Source organism: Gorilla gorilla, chromosome 16 (genome assembly GCF_029281585.2).
Source record: "Gorilla gorilla gorilla isolate KB3781 chromosome 16, NHGRI_mGorGor1-v2.1_pri, whole genome shotgun sequence".
NCBI lineage: Eukaryota > Metazoa > Chordata > Mammalia > Primates > Hominidae > Gorilla > Gorilla gorilla.
This window is the reverse complement of record NC_073240.2, coordinates 90,585,501-90,599,318: the sequence shown is the minus strand read 5'-3', so window position 1 is coordinate 90,599,318 and position 13,818 is coordinate 90,585,501. Positions and strand designations below refer to the sequence as shown.

The 13,818-nt window shown below is 50.6% G+C and overlaps 1 long non-coding RNA gene across 7 annotated transcripts in view; it reads right to left on the bottom strand.

Annotated features, from left to right (window-relative positions):
* LOC101143818 (uncharacterized) overlaps positions 1-13,818 on the bottom strand; it is a 30,375-nt gene that overhangs the window by 10,916 nt on the left and 5,641 nt on the right. For 3 of the 7 annotated variants that reach the window (XR_004067408.3, XR_002002930.4, XR_008671684.2), the window contains exon 2: positions 9,384-9,507. This is a non-coding gene — a long non-coding RNA (uncharacterized lncRNA). The other 4 variants (XR_008671688.2, XR_008671686.2, XR_008671689.2 and 1 more) reach the window with 4 other exon arrangements.

Below are 13,818 nucleotides of genomic sequence, written 5' to 3'. Positions count from 1 at the left end.
ACCCAGCGTAGGGAAGGCCTACTCATTGCCAGCATCTGGACATCCATTGGTCCCGTTGCTCACTGTCACAGAAGTCAGAGCACACTGCGTCTTCCTGGGAAATCACCCTCACCAATCTCTCTGGGGCTTCCTAGGGAAGGAAAGGTTGGAGGCTTCAGAAGCAGAGCCCAGCACTGCTCTGTGTCTCACCACCTGCTTCTCACCTGGCCACAGAGGAAAGCCTGTTCCATGTGTGCCCATCCTGCCCACCAGCAGCAGCTGCTGAGGGTGCACACTTCCCCTGAAAACCTTTCTGGTGGCTAAGGACCTGGGGCTCTATTTAAAGATATGGAACCACCTTCTATACAGCCAGATGTGGCACAGTCCCTCTTATATCCTTGACAAATGCTATGTAATTTCTGAGAGCTTTATCTTACTAACATACACACACCAACCTCAACAAAACCACCAAAATAGCAATAATAATAAGATGAAACTTACTGCTCTTTCCACTCCTGGAAGGTGAATGACAGAGGCTGCAATTTGGGCTTTAGGGCTGGTGAATTCATTTGCAGGACTAGGCCCAACCCAGGGGCTATAAGAATGACTCCCCAAAACCTCAGCTGTATGAAGAGAGGCAGCTGGGTATCCCCCATTGCTAACTTATATGCAGCAAAAACTGTACTCAGGATCCAACCTGGGTGCAAGGTAGCATGAGAACCAGGGTAAAATTCTAGCCTTGGTGCTCTGAACAGCATCCGATTTCTTCTGAGGAAGAGAAACCTACATGTGAATTCATCAAGATGTAAGTTATTGTTTGATTACATTTAAGATGTTTCCTACCAATCTCACAAGTAAATCTCCATAGATTACTGCTATTTTGATTTATAAAATCAAACTGCCTTTTAGTCTGGGTGTGGTGGCTCATGTTGTAATCTCAACACTTTGGGAGGCCCAGGTGGGAGGATCGCTTGATGCCAGGAGTTTGAGGCCAGCCTGGGCAACAAAGACCCTGTCTCTACAAAATAAAACACATTTTTTAATTTTTATAAAATAAATATAAAAGTCTGGGTGTGGTGGCACATGCCTGTAGTCCCAGCTACTCTGGAGGCTGAGGCGGGGGAATTGCTTGAGCCAGAAGTTCGAGGTTATAGTGAGCTATGATCAGGCCACTGTACTCCAGCCTGGCCGACAGAGCAAGACCTTGTCTCAAAGAAAAAAAAAAAGGTGTTTTTTTAAATGAAGAAAGGGAAACTGAAATGTCACAATTCTATACAGAAACAATGGAATCTAGAGAATTACAGTTCTAGCTGAGGCTAAACGACAGCTTAAGGTCATCACGGGCAAAGCATGACATGGCCTCTGACCCTGTTCTCCCAGGCTCTTGGGACATGGAGAGGGGCAGGAAAGCCAATAAGCCACAAACTGATGATAACTGTCAGACCCGGAGTGCCTGCTAATCTAGCACACCACCCCCGCTAGCCCGGCCTTCCAGCTCTAGATGGATATATGCCTTTCCACATCACAAGCGAAAGTGCTGGGCCAGGGAATGTGGTTTCCTTCTCTGTATCCCCAGGGTCTTGCCCAGAGGCTGACACATAATGTGTGGTCAATAGACATTGAATGAATAAATGAGTGTGGTAAGAAAAAATACAGTGTGGCATGGGAAGACTTCCAATTTCAGAGCCCTGCAGTTCCCTTGCAAAGTGGGAAATGGCTCCACAGCACAGCCCTGGGGCTGCTGACGTCCAGGCCAGGAACCATAAGAGGTGAGTGGCACAGGGTGGGTGTGGCTGCTCAGCTCAGGTTGGCCTGGGCAGCACAAGGCCTGACAGCCTCCAGTGCCCACCCATCTTGCACATGGTGACCATACCAATTCTCTTAGCCTGCTCCCTACCTCTGTCATTCTTATCCTCCACCATCTGACCTGACCTATACCCAAATCTCAGGCCCAGTCCAGCAGGACTCCTCCTCCCGCTTCATCTCCACCTCTAAGGTCCTGGTCAGAGAGTTCTCCCCATTGGTAGGGATGTCCTGTCTTGCCCTCTCAACAGCCTAGAAGACCTGTTTGGGCACAGTGAGGCTTCTCCGCCTCAATCTAATTCCTCTTCTCTTAACTCCCAAGGACAGAGACAAAACACCAAAACAACCTGCCCCTTGGATTTTTTGTGCCGCCTTAGGCTAGTAATGCTAGTTTCTCTGCTCCTAGAGGTCAGGGGTTCTCCCTGCACTGCAGAGCTTATGGCTGGTCTGTAAACAGCACAGCTTATCGTAGAGTGACTAACAGAGAGCTGACTGACCCTGGTCCCTTGCTGGCCACCTTACCTGGCCTTTACTCGTGACAAACCAGCAAGATGGGGGATGCATCTTGAGTGTCACAAGGTAAGTATTACTATTCTCAATTTTGCAGATGGGAAAACTGGCTCAGAGGAAGAGGGGAAGGGGTATCCTGTGGGTTCTGAATTAGGTCAGACCAACCCCTCCACCTGGATACCCACTGGGCCACACTGCCTCTGCCTCACACCACCATGGTCTTGGAGTCTGTGACCCACAGTAGAAGAGAGAACAGTGGACTCAATACTGGGTAAAAGAAGCTGCAGATTCAAAGGGAAGGGGTGGCTATAAACTTGAGACTTGTTTCTTTACTCCCTTTTCCCCCAGCACTCATCAAGGATGTAACATGCCTTCAGAGGCATGTGCCACCTCTCCTAACCTAAGGAGACAGCAGGAGCTATGGTGCAGAACTGGGCAGATAGGAGGAAGGCTTGACATTCTCTGCTTAAGGACAAGATGAGATGGGATAGAGGATGTGGGGCCCCTTCCCTCCTCCAGAAGATCATGTGTGCTACATCAGGGGGATATAACATTGCAGAAAGTAAAAGGCCAGCATCATCCTGAGCAGCCACAATCCCTTGGCACTGTGGGCAGGCTGGTAGGCTTGGGCCAACCCCCTAATTTTACAGACTGAGGCACAGCAAGGATATGGAGCACACAATTAGGAGATAAATCCGGACCGGGTGGTATGCTGCTCACCCCTCTAGCACCGCACCAAGGCTCCCAGGGGCCCAGCATGGAGCCCTCCCATCTTGATTCTCCAGGTGTACTGCCAGCCTCAAGCAGGAAACACTGCAGAGGCATCCTTTGGCAACCCAAATGAACTCATGCTGCTTCCCAAAGCCCAGGCTGATTCTTTGGGAGACAAGGACTCACTGGGGGCTGATAGTCCCTCCTATGCAAGGGCTGTAGCTCCTGTAACACACCCCATGCAGTCACCCAAATGGCATTTGGCTTAGAAAAGAAGGGCAAATCCCTGGTCAAATTTACTATTCTTTTTTCTCCCCAAGAGATGGCCCTCAAAGGAGATACAATATACAAAGCATTCGCACAGAACCTGGCAGTCAGTGCTCACTAAATGGTTCCTGTCCCCATCGTCATGACTCATTATGGCCTCCTCGATGCCCCTTCCTTACCTCCCAGGCTCATGTGAGGGGCCTTCTTTTTATAAACTCAAGGCTTACTGGAGCTGGAAGGCCCTTAACCCAGTCCAGGGTTTCCAGGGGAGGAAACTGGAGTTTCTGAGGGGGAAAGGGGGCTGGAGGCAAGCCCAGACCCACAGCCAGGGGCCCTCCAAGGGCAGAAGGCTAACTGAGGCCCCTCTGCCCTTTGACAACAGTATGAGCCCAGCATCTCCCTGGAAAATCTCTCTGAGGCCCTGAGGCTTGGCAGGGAGCCAGGGCAGGAGGCCTCTCCAAGAAGACGCTGGCTCTGAGCCAAGACGCATCCCAGAAGCTCCAAGCTCACGGAGAGCAGCACAGGCTGAGGGGAGGAGGTGCAGCCAGGAGAGGGGCAACAAGGAGCCCTCGGGCCAAAGGAAACAAACCTGCTGAAAGTGGGTTTGGCACGAACCTGGGATGCATGGCTGCCTTCCCATGCCCTGTGGTTTCTGCACATCTGGGAGACTATGAAATCACTGCTAGGGACAGGGGAAGGAGGACGACCCTCCTGTTATCTACAGCTGTGCCCATTCAAACTCCACTGGGGCACTGCTAAACCTTCATCCAAAGACTCTTCTGGGGTTTACCCATTGGCTGCCTTGTCCCCACCTTAAATGCTGAAAAATACAATGTTGCCTGCAGATTCAAGCCACGACTTCTGCCTCCAAGGACTGGGGGGTAATCCCCATTTAAAGGGCTGTACTAGGCACTCCCAAAAGCCCCTTAAGGCCCGAGGCTCTCTACTTGCCTCCTCTCTAGCTTTTCCATGGACCTCTATGCACAGAGCCCTGTGTGGCCAGAAGCCTCCTGGGGGGAGATCAGGATTAGTTACTAAGCACTGGGGATGGAGGAGGTCTTGAGCATCTAGTGTAGACCTCACTGTCCAATGAAAATATGTCAGTTCCAAGTATAATTTTAAATGTTTCAGAAGCCTCATTAAAAAGTAAGAATGAACAGGTCATTTTAACAATATATTGTACTTAACCCAACATTATCATTTCAACATGCCACACCGACCACATTTCATGAGATCAACAGCATGTGTGTCTAGTGGTTATCATAAAGGACAGCACAGCTCTTGACAACAGCAACTTCTCCCCATTTTCAGAAGAGGATGAGAATGTGGTCCAAGTATCTAAGAAAAGCACACAAGGATAGAAAGGGAAGCCCCAGCTGTGCCCATCAGCCTTTCCCTTCAGCTTCCAAATACATAGTCATGGCCTATGAAATAGATAATTTTATGATCAATCAAATTCAGGGAGACTGCAACATAAACCTATTTTGAAACAGACAACACAGAAAGGAGCAGAAATGAATATACTTGACATTACAAGGCTAAGGAACAAAGACCAACAGGAAGACACAAGAGGGAGGCTCTGGGAGACCTCTGCATTAGATGCCAGTCTTGCTAAGGACCTCTATTTGTACAATCTACGCTCAGGGCCACCTGGCTCCTATGGGGTGTAAATACTCACACTCCAGCACTGGGTTTGGTGAATTCTCTACCATGTATCCCTGTAGGAACTACCCACAAAAGCTCCTCTCTGCTTTAGAAGGCAAGAACAAGTCGTGCATTTACCCGGTGCTTCTAGTCTTCTTACTCCGAGTCGCCATGCCAACACACAGTCATAATTACCGAGGAACGCGTCAATAGTGGCAGCATTGACAAAGACACTATATCAGGGCCTGTAAGCTAAGCAAGGTCAGGCTCCTCGAAGCCCCCCAGCTTCCTTCCCACTTCCTTTATTCCACTCTGATCCATTTCTTTCTCTTCTTTCTCTCCCACCCAGATGGTCTCTGATTATATTTTCTCTGCAAAGAAAGGAACTACAGCTCAGCATATAAAACACTTTTGTAGCAGTTGGGAGACAGGTTCTCCTTGGAGTCCTGATTTTAACTTGTGGGAAAAGTCACTTTAACATCCAGGCCTCAGTTATTTTGCCGTGAATGGGGAGAATATTTTGGATATTGCCTATTCAGCAAATGGGTGGCTGCATTTAATTCGCCTTCTAAATTCAGGGCTGATTTGTGTTATCTGGTCGACTCTAAGATCATCTTTCTGATCTGCACCAGAGGTACCAGAAGCTCAGGGAAACAAAAGACGGTTCAGCTCAGAGAGGGAGCTGGTTTTAACACCTCAAGAACAGCAGGGCTTGTATTTCTCCCCAGGAAGGGCAAAAGTCTCAAAAAAGGAGCCAGGAGCAGCTGAATGGTGGGCTCTATCAGATTATAAAAAGATAAGTGGGACAGATGAGAACTATCAGCCTAAGTGACAAGCATCCTGAGGCCCCCAGTGAGAAACAGGACATGCACCCATTTAAAACGAGAGGTCAGAAAAAGAAGGCAGACAGCCATCACCAGAGCCCTACACAAGAGCGCCCCAATTTCAGAACACCCAGTGCACCAACATCTGAACTTACAAAGGAGATAAATTGGAGGCTGATGATTAGCATCACAAAATGATCATTCCCTTTGTAAAAGGCTTCACTGCAGGACTGCTTTAAATAGTGCATTTAAACCATGATCTGATTTGCTAAATTCGATTTATACACATCTACTGCCTAAGCTGGCGTGCGGCTGTATTTACATGTCTTCCCTTGGCACAGAGGAGGGGAGAAGCCAGCCATTATTTGGGGCCTTTAATCCTTGTAGACAGTAACTAATCTGGGGAGCTGAACCCTGTTTTTCTTCCACAGCTGGGGCTTTAGCTGCAAACGAGCCCTAGTTACCTACTCTGCTTTGCCCATGCAGATTATACCCAAAGATGACAGAATTTGGCCAGGATCTGTTGGAGCCTTTCTACCAACGGGGGCTCCCATCAAGAAGCACAACCCTCCCCACATCCAGGGGTGACACCTTTCCAGCCTAGAATTCCAGAGAATCTGGTCTGTTGCAGGGTCACTAAATTTATTCAGCACCTACAGTTATCATGCCAGGGATTCAAAGGCTACCTTTTGGGAGCCATGGAAATTTACTAATCTAAGCCACGTTCTGTGATTTGTACTTAAGCCATGGGAATCAAACCTGAACAAGTACAGAAAGGCTGACTCTCCACCCAAAGAGGATAAAAGAATGAGTCGGCCAGGTCTCATGGCCATTGTGCTGGTGGGGAAACCTCCCTCAGTTCACCTAAAGGGACTTGCAGGTGTCACTGACAACATAGTCCCCCAAGACACAAATGACCCCTTCCTATAAGGTTCAATAATGTGATGGGGCAGTTAGGAATAGGATGACTGCCAAAAGGGAAAACACACTACCCACCTCGTACCACTTGCCAGGAGAGAGACCTAGGGAATTAAGGATCAGGAACCTAACATTAAAAAAATAAAGGCCCCCTAGAAAACTGAAGTCAGGGACTTCCCCTCTACCACCGCCCCCATCCTCTCATTATCAGAAGTTTTAGCCCCACTCAATTATCAAATATTTAGACACCCACAATGATGAGTCCAGCCCAGCACTAGGAACTGGGGGCAAAGAAAGGAACAAGGCAGCATCCAGGTCTCAGCAATTTATAGTGAGGAATGGAGTCGCTAGACCACAATTAAACTATCTCCAAGTTGAGAAGCCCACTAAAGCCTGGTCATGAAAGGATGGGAACTGGACTGGGAGTCAGGACGCCTGGGTCTCAGTCCTCACTGCACGAGCTAATTTTGTGATCTTGGTGAAAATCACTTAACCTCTCTGGACCTGGTTCCTCATCAGTGACATGAGCAGTTGACCTACATAATCACTAAGCTTTACATTTTCTATAAGTCTTATGCAGGAAAAATGTTCATCTCTCTAAAGTCCTGATGAGCTTCATTTTAAAAACAAGGTTATAAACCATCATGTTTGCTTTTCTTGGCTGCCAGGAAGCTCAGAACAAACACATTATTCAGTCACACAATCTATCTGAGGCCAGGGCTTTAGACTGGGAGGTTGGGGGATGACAGGAGAGCCCTCACTTGTGAGGCAGGGCTGTGTGGGGATGGGGACTTGGATTCAGGAAAGGCTTGGTGCTTATTTGAAAGATGAAACCGCAGCGGTGATGAATCCCTGTGTTCCTGTGTATGTGCAGAGAGACAGGTTGGGAACGCAGGCCTTGGGGCAGATAGCCCCGAGTCCACAACCGGCTCTGCCACATCCTAGCTACGGTAAAAGCCACAAATAGTGAATCATCACCCTACCTGTCAAGGTGAGGCTGAATTCTCCTGAAGCTGTTAGCACTAGCCCTGGCAAAAAGTGGGACTCCAAAGACACAAACTAGTATTACTGAAGTTTCTTGGTCACTCTGCATATAAATGCACACGCCTGGGACCTGCTTCGAGGCCGCGGTGGGTCAATGCGGACAGCTAGAAAAACAGTGATTGTGCTTAAATTATTCACGAGGGTAGGATAGGGGCAAAGGAGGCAGAAGCGCAGAAGCTCTGGCCCTTAGGCCTGGAGAGGGCAAGCTCAAACATGCAGCTCCACTGCCCGGCCCGCTTCATCCGCATCTGACCCCCAGCCTGCCCTGCGATGGTGTGAATGGAGCCTCCAGGCCGGTCCTCAGTCCCAACCACACGGACGATGGAGGCCCACGGCTCCCTGGCCGCTCTCAGCGCTCCGAAGCACACTCAGCCCCAGGAGGGCGGCCACGGCCCGCTCGCCATTTTGGGCTTCGTGGTTCCAAGCAAAGGCGGGCGTTAGCCACGCACCTAACACTCCTCGAAAATAATCAGAGCTTGAAGCGCTCGCGGTTGCAGACTCCAAAATAACGCCATTGTTCCCCACGCGGGGAAGGCCGTTTCCGCCCCTGCCCAGGGTGGGCAGCCCAGTGAGGGGGGCTCTTACCGGACGCCTCTTTCTCCCCAGAAGCCGCGACACGCACAGCCGGGCTCGGCGGCTGCGGCTCCGGGGACCGGGCAGCCGCGACGGAGGGTCCGGCGGGCTGTGGGCAGGAGGATGGCAGCCACTCTTTCCTCTAGGCCTCGGGGTAATGAATAACCGGGCATCTGTCTGGGGCGAGCGGACAGGGCGCTCTCGACGCGCGTTCCGCTTCTGTGGGCCGCGCGGCTGGACCAATGCGAGGAGGGGCTCAGCGGGCCCTTGGCGCGGCGACCTTCCGGGTGCCCACGCAGCCATCTTGCCGCCCCTCTTCGCGCTCTCAAAATGGCCTCCCGGGCCCGCTGTGCGGACCGAGGGGAAACAGACGCGGGCCTGCTAGCGCCCTTCTCTCCTGCCTACCCAACCCCGGGCGTCCTGTGGGCGCGCGCCCCCCGCGCCCGCACTCTGGGGCCTGCGACGACCTTCCCGGCCTGATGCCAGTTCTGGGCTGCGGGCGCTTCGGGTTCGGAAGGCCGTAGGCCCAGGCGGTGCCCTGGTGTAGACGAGGTGTGAATCTTGGAAAGGATTCTTTGCTTAGGCTCTTGCCGTACCGCGGCTTCCGAGTTTGTGCCTGTTTTTCCAGTTTCCCTAGCTCTGGATCCAGATCCAGGCCCGCGGGGGCCGGCCTGATCCTGCGCGGGCGGGAAGCAGCCGCGCCACTCCCAGCTAAGGCTCTAGCAACCGAGCGCCTCAGGCTCCCGCGAACGCCGGGTGTCCAAGAAGCCGCCTCCGGTGCTAGAACCGCCAGAGCCGCCATTTACTTTGCGCCCACTGTGTGCTACACGCCGTGTTCTGCCAAATTATGTCACAGAGCACAACAAGCCAGCAGCAGGTGTATGGTTAAAGCCATTTCACAGGTTGAGGGTGAGGGATGACATTGGATCCGGGCCTAGGGAGGAGGGAGTCGTCTTGCTGGTGACCCAGGTAAAAACACAGGCGCACTACCAACCTGATCTTGGAATTTCCCAACCTCCCAACCCGCAGCCCACTCTCTGAGACATCTGGAGCGGAGTGCGGGTGCGGGCAGCCAGCTCCTCCACCCACTCCCTGGCTCTGGTCGCTCACCTCTCCTCCGGCGGGCCCTCCTACTAGTCAGTGCTGCTAGCTGCTGGCGAGTTCGTGACTGTGAAGAGGGCGCCGATCGCAGGTGGGAACCGCGCCAAGGAGGGAGGCACCAGCAGGGGAGTAACTGTAAAATAGAGCGGAGATATCAGGCACCCCCCACGCCCGCCCAGAAACGTGCCCGGCCTTCTTGAAGGTGCACTCAGGGTCGCGTAGCGGTGGCCTGAGGGCGGGGACACACGTCTTCAGGTCACAACCACAGCCTGGGGAGGTTGCTGGGCACCGGTGGCGCCTCAACCATGCCCTCCCAGGACGCAGGAGAGAAATCGGGTGGGGCACCGGCTAAGGGGGTTGGGGGTCGTGTTCCGTCTCACCTGGAGCTCCTTACCTGCCAGCTAGCCACGCTTCCAGCCACCCGCTTGACTACCGCAGGGGCAGGCGAGGGGAGCGACCCTCTGCCTGCTCAGAGCTGGAGCTCCGGAAATGGAGAACCGTGAGGTTCTCACCTGCGACCCAGCAAGCGCATCGCGGAGAACCTGCCCGAGACCACCAAGGGACAACCCTGGCTGCTCCGGACAGTGCCGCTCGTGAATACTGAGATTCGGAACCTTCCAGAGCTGGAATCCCAGGCCATTTTCCGCAGGCGCCAACTGTTAGAAATGCCATACCCCAAGCTAACCTGGGCCTCCCGGCAGCACCCCCTTGGCTCCCAGCCCCAGCCCTCTGGGCAATGCAAGTCAGTCCAGATCCTGGTCCCTTCAAATCTCTAAAGACATTTATATGCTCACCCTCCCCAGGCAGCCAAGCTGGGAACTTTACACCCATGTGCAACCCCGCTCCACAAGCCGTTTTTTGGGGGTCCCGATTCTCCCACTTCAGGCCCAGTGTGTATGGCATGCCCTGGGGGAAGAAGGCAGCTGGTCATCCGTCCTTCTATGTGATTTGGGGTATCTACTGGGGTGTTCACTGTCTCCAGCAGGTGGAATTTCAAACTTCAGGTCCAGACATTTATATGCATCCCTTGCCCCAGCCTGGAAAAAAGAGCTACCGTTTGCTCAGTGCCTACTGTATGCCAGGCACTTTATTTGCATATTTTACTTAATTCTCACATAACCCTTGGAGGTATGGGTACTATTGTCCCCATTTCACCCAGAGATGCCTGTGACTTGTCAAGGATACAGAGTCGTAAAGGCCAAAGCATGCAAAAGAACTCTGTCCCACAGGCATGGGCATGTCCCCAGCCCCCAGCTGCTGCCCTTCTGGAATCTGGACTGCCGGTTTATTAACCTGGTCCTGGATAGTCCTGAGTCTTCCACCCTAGTGCCTCAAATCAGGAATTTTCACCTCCAGAGGCAGAAGAGGCCACAGAGGCAAGCCAGTCCTGCTCTCCCCATGACCAGTGACGAGGAATTTCTGCAGCCCTTCTGGACACCCCAGAAGCATTTCCACCCCTCTTTAGCGTAGATCCAGAACCTTGAAGGAAGCTGGTGAAGTGTCACACTGTCCAATAATTCACTCCCAATTTTTAAAATCCTAGTCTACACTGTCAAAGAAGTGGGTGATCTCTCATTATCAGGATAATTCAAGCAGAAGAGAATGAGATGCATTGTCAGGGAGGGCTTGGTATTTTTACACACAACCCCAGTGGAGACCTAAGGAGACTCAGGAGCTAAAGAAAGCATTTTGAGGAAACGCTCCTCTCTTGAGTTCCTTACAAGGGATTTCATCCCAACTGATATTCAGGCAAGAAACCCTAGCTTTCCCAACCTCCATTCTGAGAGGTGCTTTTTCTTTAAATGACGTTAATGGGACATTGTTTCTTCTTTTTCAATGAAACCTCTGTAAGAGACAACCTCCATTAATATATATATATATGTCCATTGGGCCTGAGGTGAAAGAAATAAAAAGCAAAAGTGAAGGAAAAAAATAGGTTTTTCTTTTTCCGAAGAGGATCAAGGACACAGCCCCCACCTGTAGGCTGCCTGAGATGGCAAAGATGGCAGCTGTAGTTGACATGGGTGGGTACCATCGGACTTGGGAGACATCAGGACTGGGGTAATGGAGAGGACAAGGGTCTGAAGTCACAGTCTCCAGAGGGCAGAGGAGAGAGGTCTTTCATAAAACAAACTCAGGTCGATGATGTAAGTCCAGCCTACCCAGGAGGGTGGCCATGGTGCCCAAATCCCTTTCCAACTCCATCTTCCAAGTCCATCTCCACCCCGACAAGAGAGAGAAGCCCTGAGAAATACCACCCAGTACAGTTCTGCAATACACAAAGAGCCGGGATTTGACCAGAGCTAGAGGAAAGCAGCTCCACTCATAGCACCCCCTAATTCATGGGGGGTGGGGGGGACAAAAACTAGGTTGCAAACTGAGGGGGGTTGGGACAGTGAGGCTGACCAGTGAGGGGCTCCAGTGTCTGCACAGATGGAAGCTGAAAGGAAGTTCTAATTAGCACAAAGCCGGCACCTTCCATTAATAGCTCACCACTGCTCCTGGATGCCGCTGAAGGCAGCCAAGTTGGAACGTGTGAGGCTCACCTGTCCCCAGCTCATTAACAGACCTCGGGTGAGAACAGGGCTCTCCTGGAGGACAACCAGCCCATACCAGCTCTCCCAAAGGAAAAAAAAAATCTAATGACAGGTTTGACTTCTGGGCCCATCCAAGGGGACAGTGTTTAACACAAGTCCAGTGCTCCTGGACACAAGCTCAACCAGGCCTCCCAGGACATTGCTCCCTCCAGACTCTAAATAAATTCATTTTCAAAAGCCCTGGCATACATTCCATTTATATGAAACTCTAGATAGGTAAAACTAATCTATGGTAAGAGACATCGGAATGGGGACTGGCAGGGATTGACTGCTGAGAGGTAGGAAAGAAGTTTTTGGAATGAAGGAAATGAGGTTTATCTTGGGTGTTGGTCACATGAGTATAAATGCATTTGTCAGAACCCACAGAACTGTACACCTATGATCTGTTTCTAGGTGTAAATTATACCTCTATTAATATAGGTGCGTGTGTGTGTGTGTGCGTTTTTATCACACACATATCCATACAAAGGTCTCGGCCCCTGACTGTTTTCCCCATAGCCTGTGATCTCGTTGATGTGAAGGTTCACACCCTTTTCAAGGGTCACAGTGGAAAAAGAGGCCAGAGCAGATGGGGAAATGGGGCTGTGCACATCTCAGAAACACGAGGCCAGGGCCGGGCGGGGAGGAGGAATGTCTGAATTGAATCAATTAGCTGCAGAAAACTTCAGAAAAGAAGTAAGGCCCTTTATAAAAACAAAGCCCACTCCTTAATCCCCAAAGGCAATCCTCTCCCCCACTCCCATGGCCATTCCTCAGTAAACAAAGAAATCCCTCCTTCCATATCCACACCTCAATATTCATTATGGGCTGACGTTAAAGGCTGCATTCCAGCCTCCCAGAGTGCCCTAATGACTGGAAACCCACGGGCAGATGACTGAGGGCTCTCTCTCTCTTTCTCTTTCTCTCTCTCTGCATTCTCTCCCTATCTCCTCTGCCCATCCCGTGGCAGTCTGTAGCAGTGTTCTTTCTTTCCTTCTCTCACTTTCTTTCTTCAAATTAGTGAATAAGCAAACCAAGCAAATCAAGGCAAAGACATCCCTAACTCTACTTTGTTCATTTATTTTGACAAGTGCAGTTTAATTTTAATTATTTATGGTAATACTTCATAGTAGGCGAGTAAATGTGCCAGGGTATATTTGGTAACATTAATGAAGTCTGCCTAATAGGAACCTTCACTCCAGCACCCCGCCTGGAGAACTGCTTGCTGGAGAAGTGGGGTAAGACCACTGGTCTGTGGTAGGGTTTGCAATTTTTTGTGGGGGTGGGGAGGTGGGGAACTTAATGGGTTTGAGGATTAGCGAAGGGAAAATTAACCCGATTCTAGAGAAGAAGCAAATACGTAAGCCCATAATCATGTGTCGATGTGGATTGTGTGTATTTAAACACTGAGAGAGCACACTTTGTGATAAGGAGGCCCAGGCGTGCACACATGCCACATGCATATTTACACACGAATCTCAAATGTGCAAATCAGCAGAGGCCCACGGAAATTAGGCTCTGGGCAATTAAAAATTGAAATAAAAATGGAAAATGTGATACACAGAGTTCTGTATCTCTTCAAAGTGCCTTTCTCCTATTTATATGCGTCAAGTGGGCAAACACAGTGAAAAATCTGGATGATAATAAAAAAGGTAGGGGATTTCTTCAGCCTGTGATCACATAGGAATGCTCCCCTCAACACACAATGAACCATGAAACACTAGTCTCAGTCAATGCAATGTTGTTATTTTAAATGGGACTGATGATTTATAGCACCCCACCCTGTCTCCATCCTTAACATAACTGATTGTTAATATAAGCATATGATTTGGTATATAGACCATGTATATATATATATATATGCACAC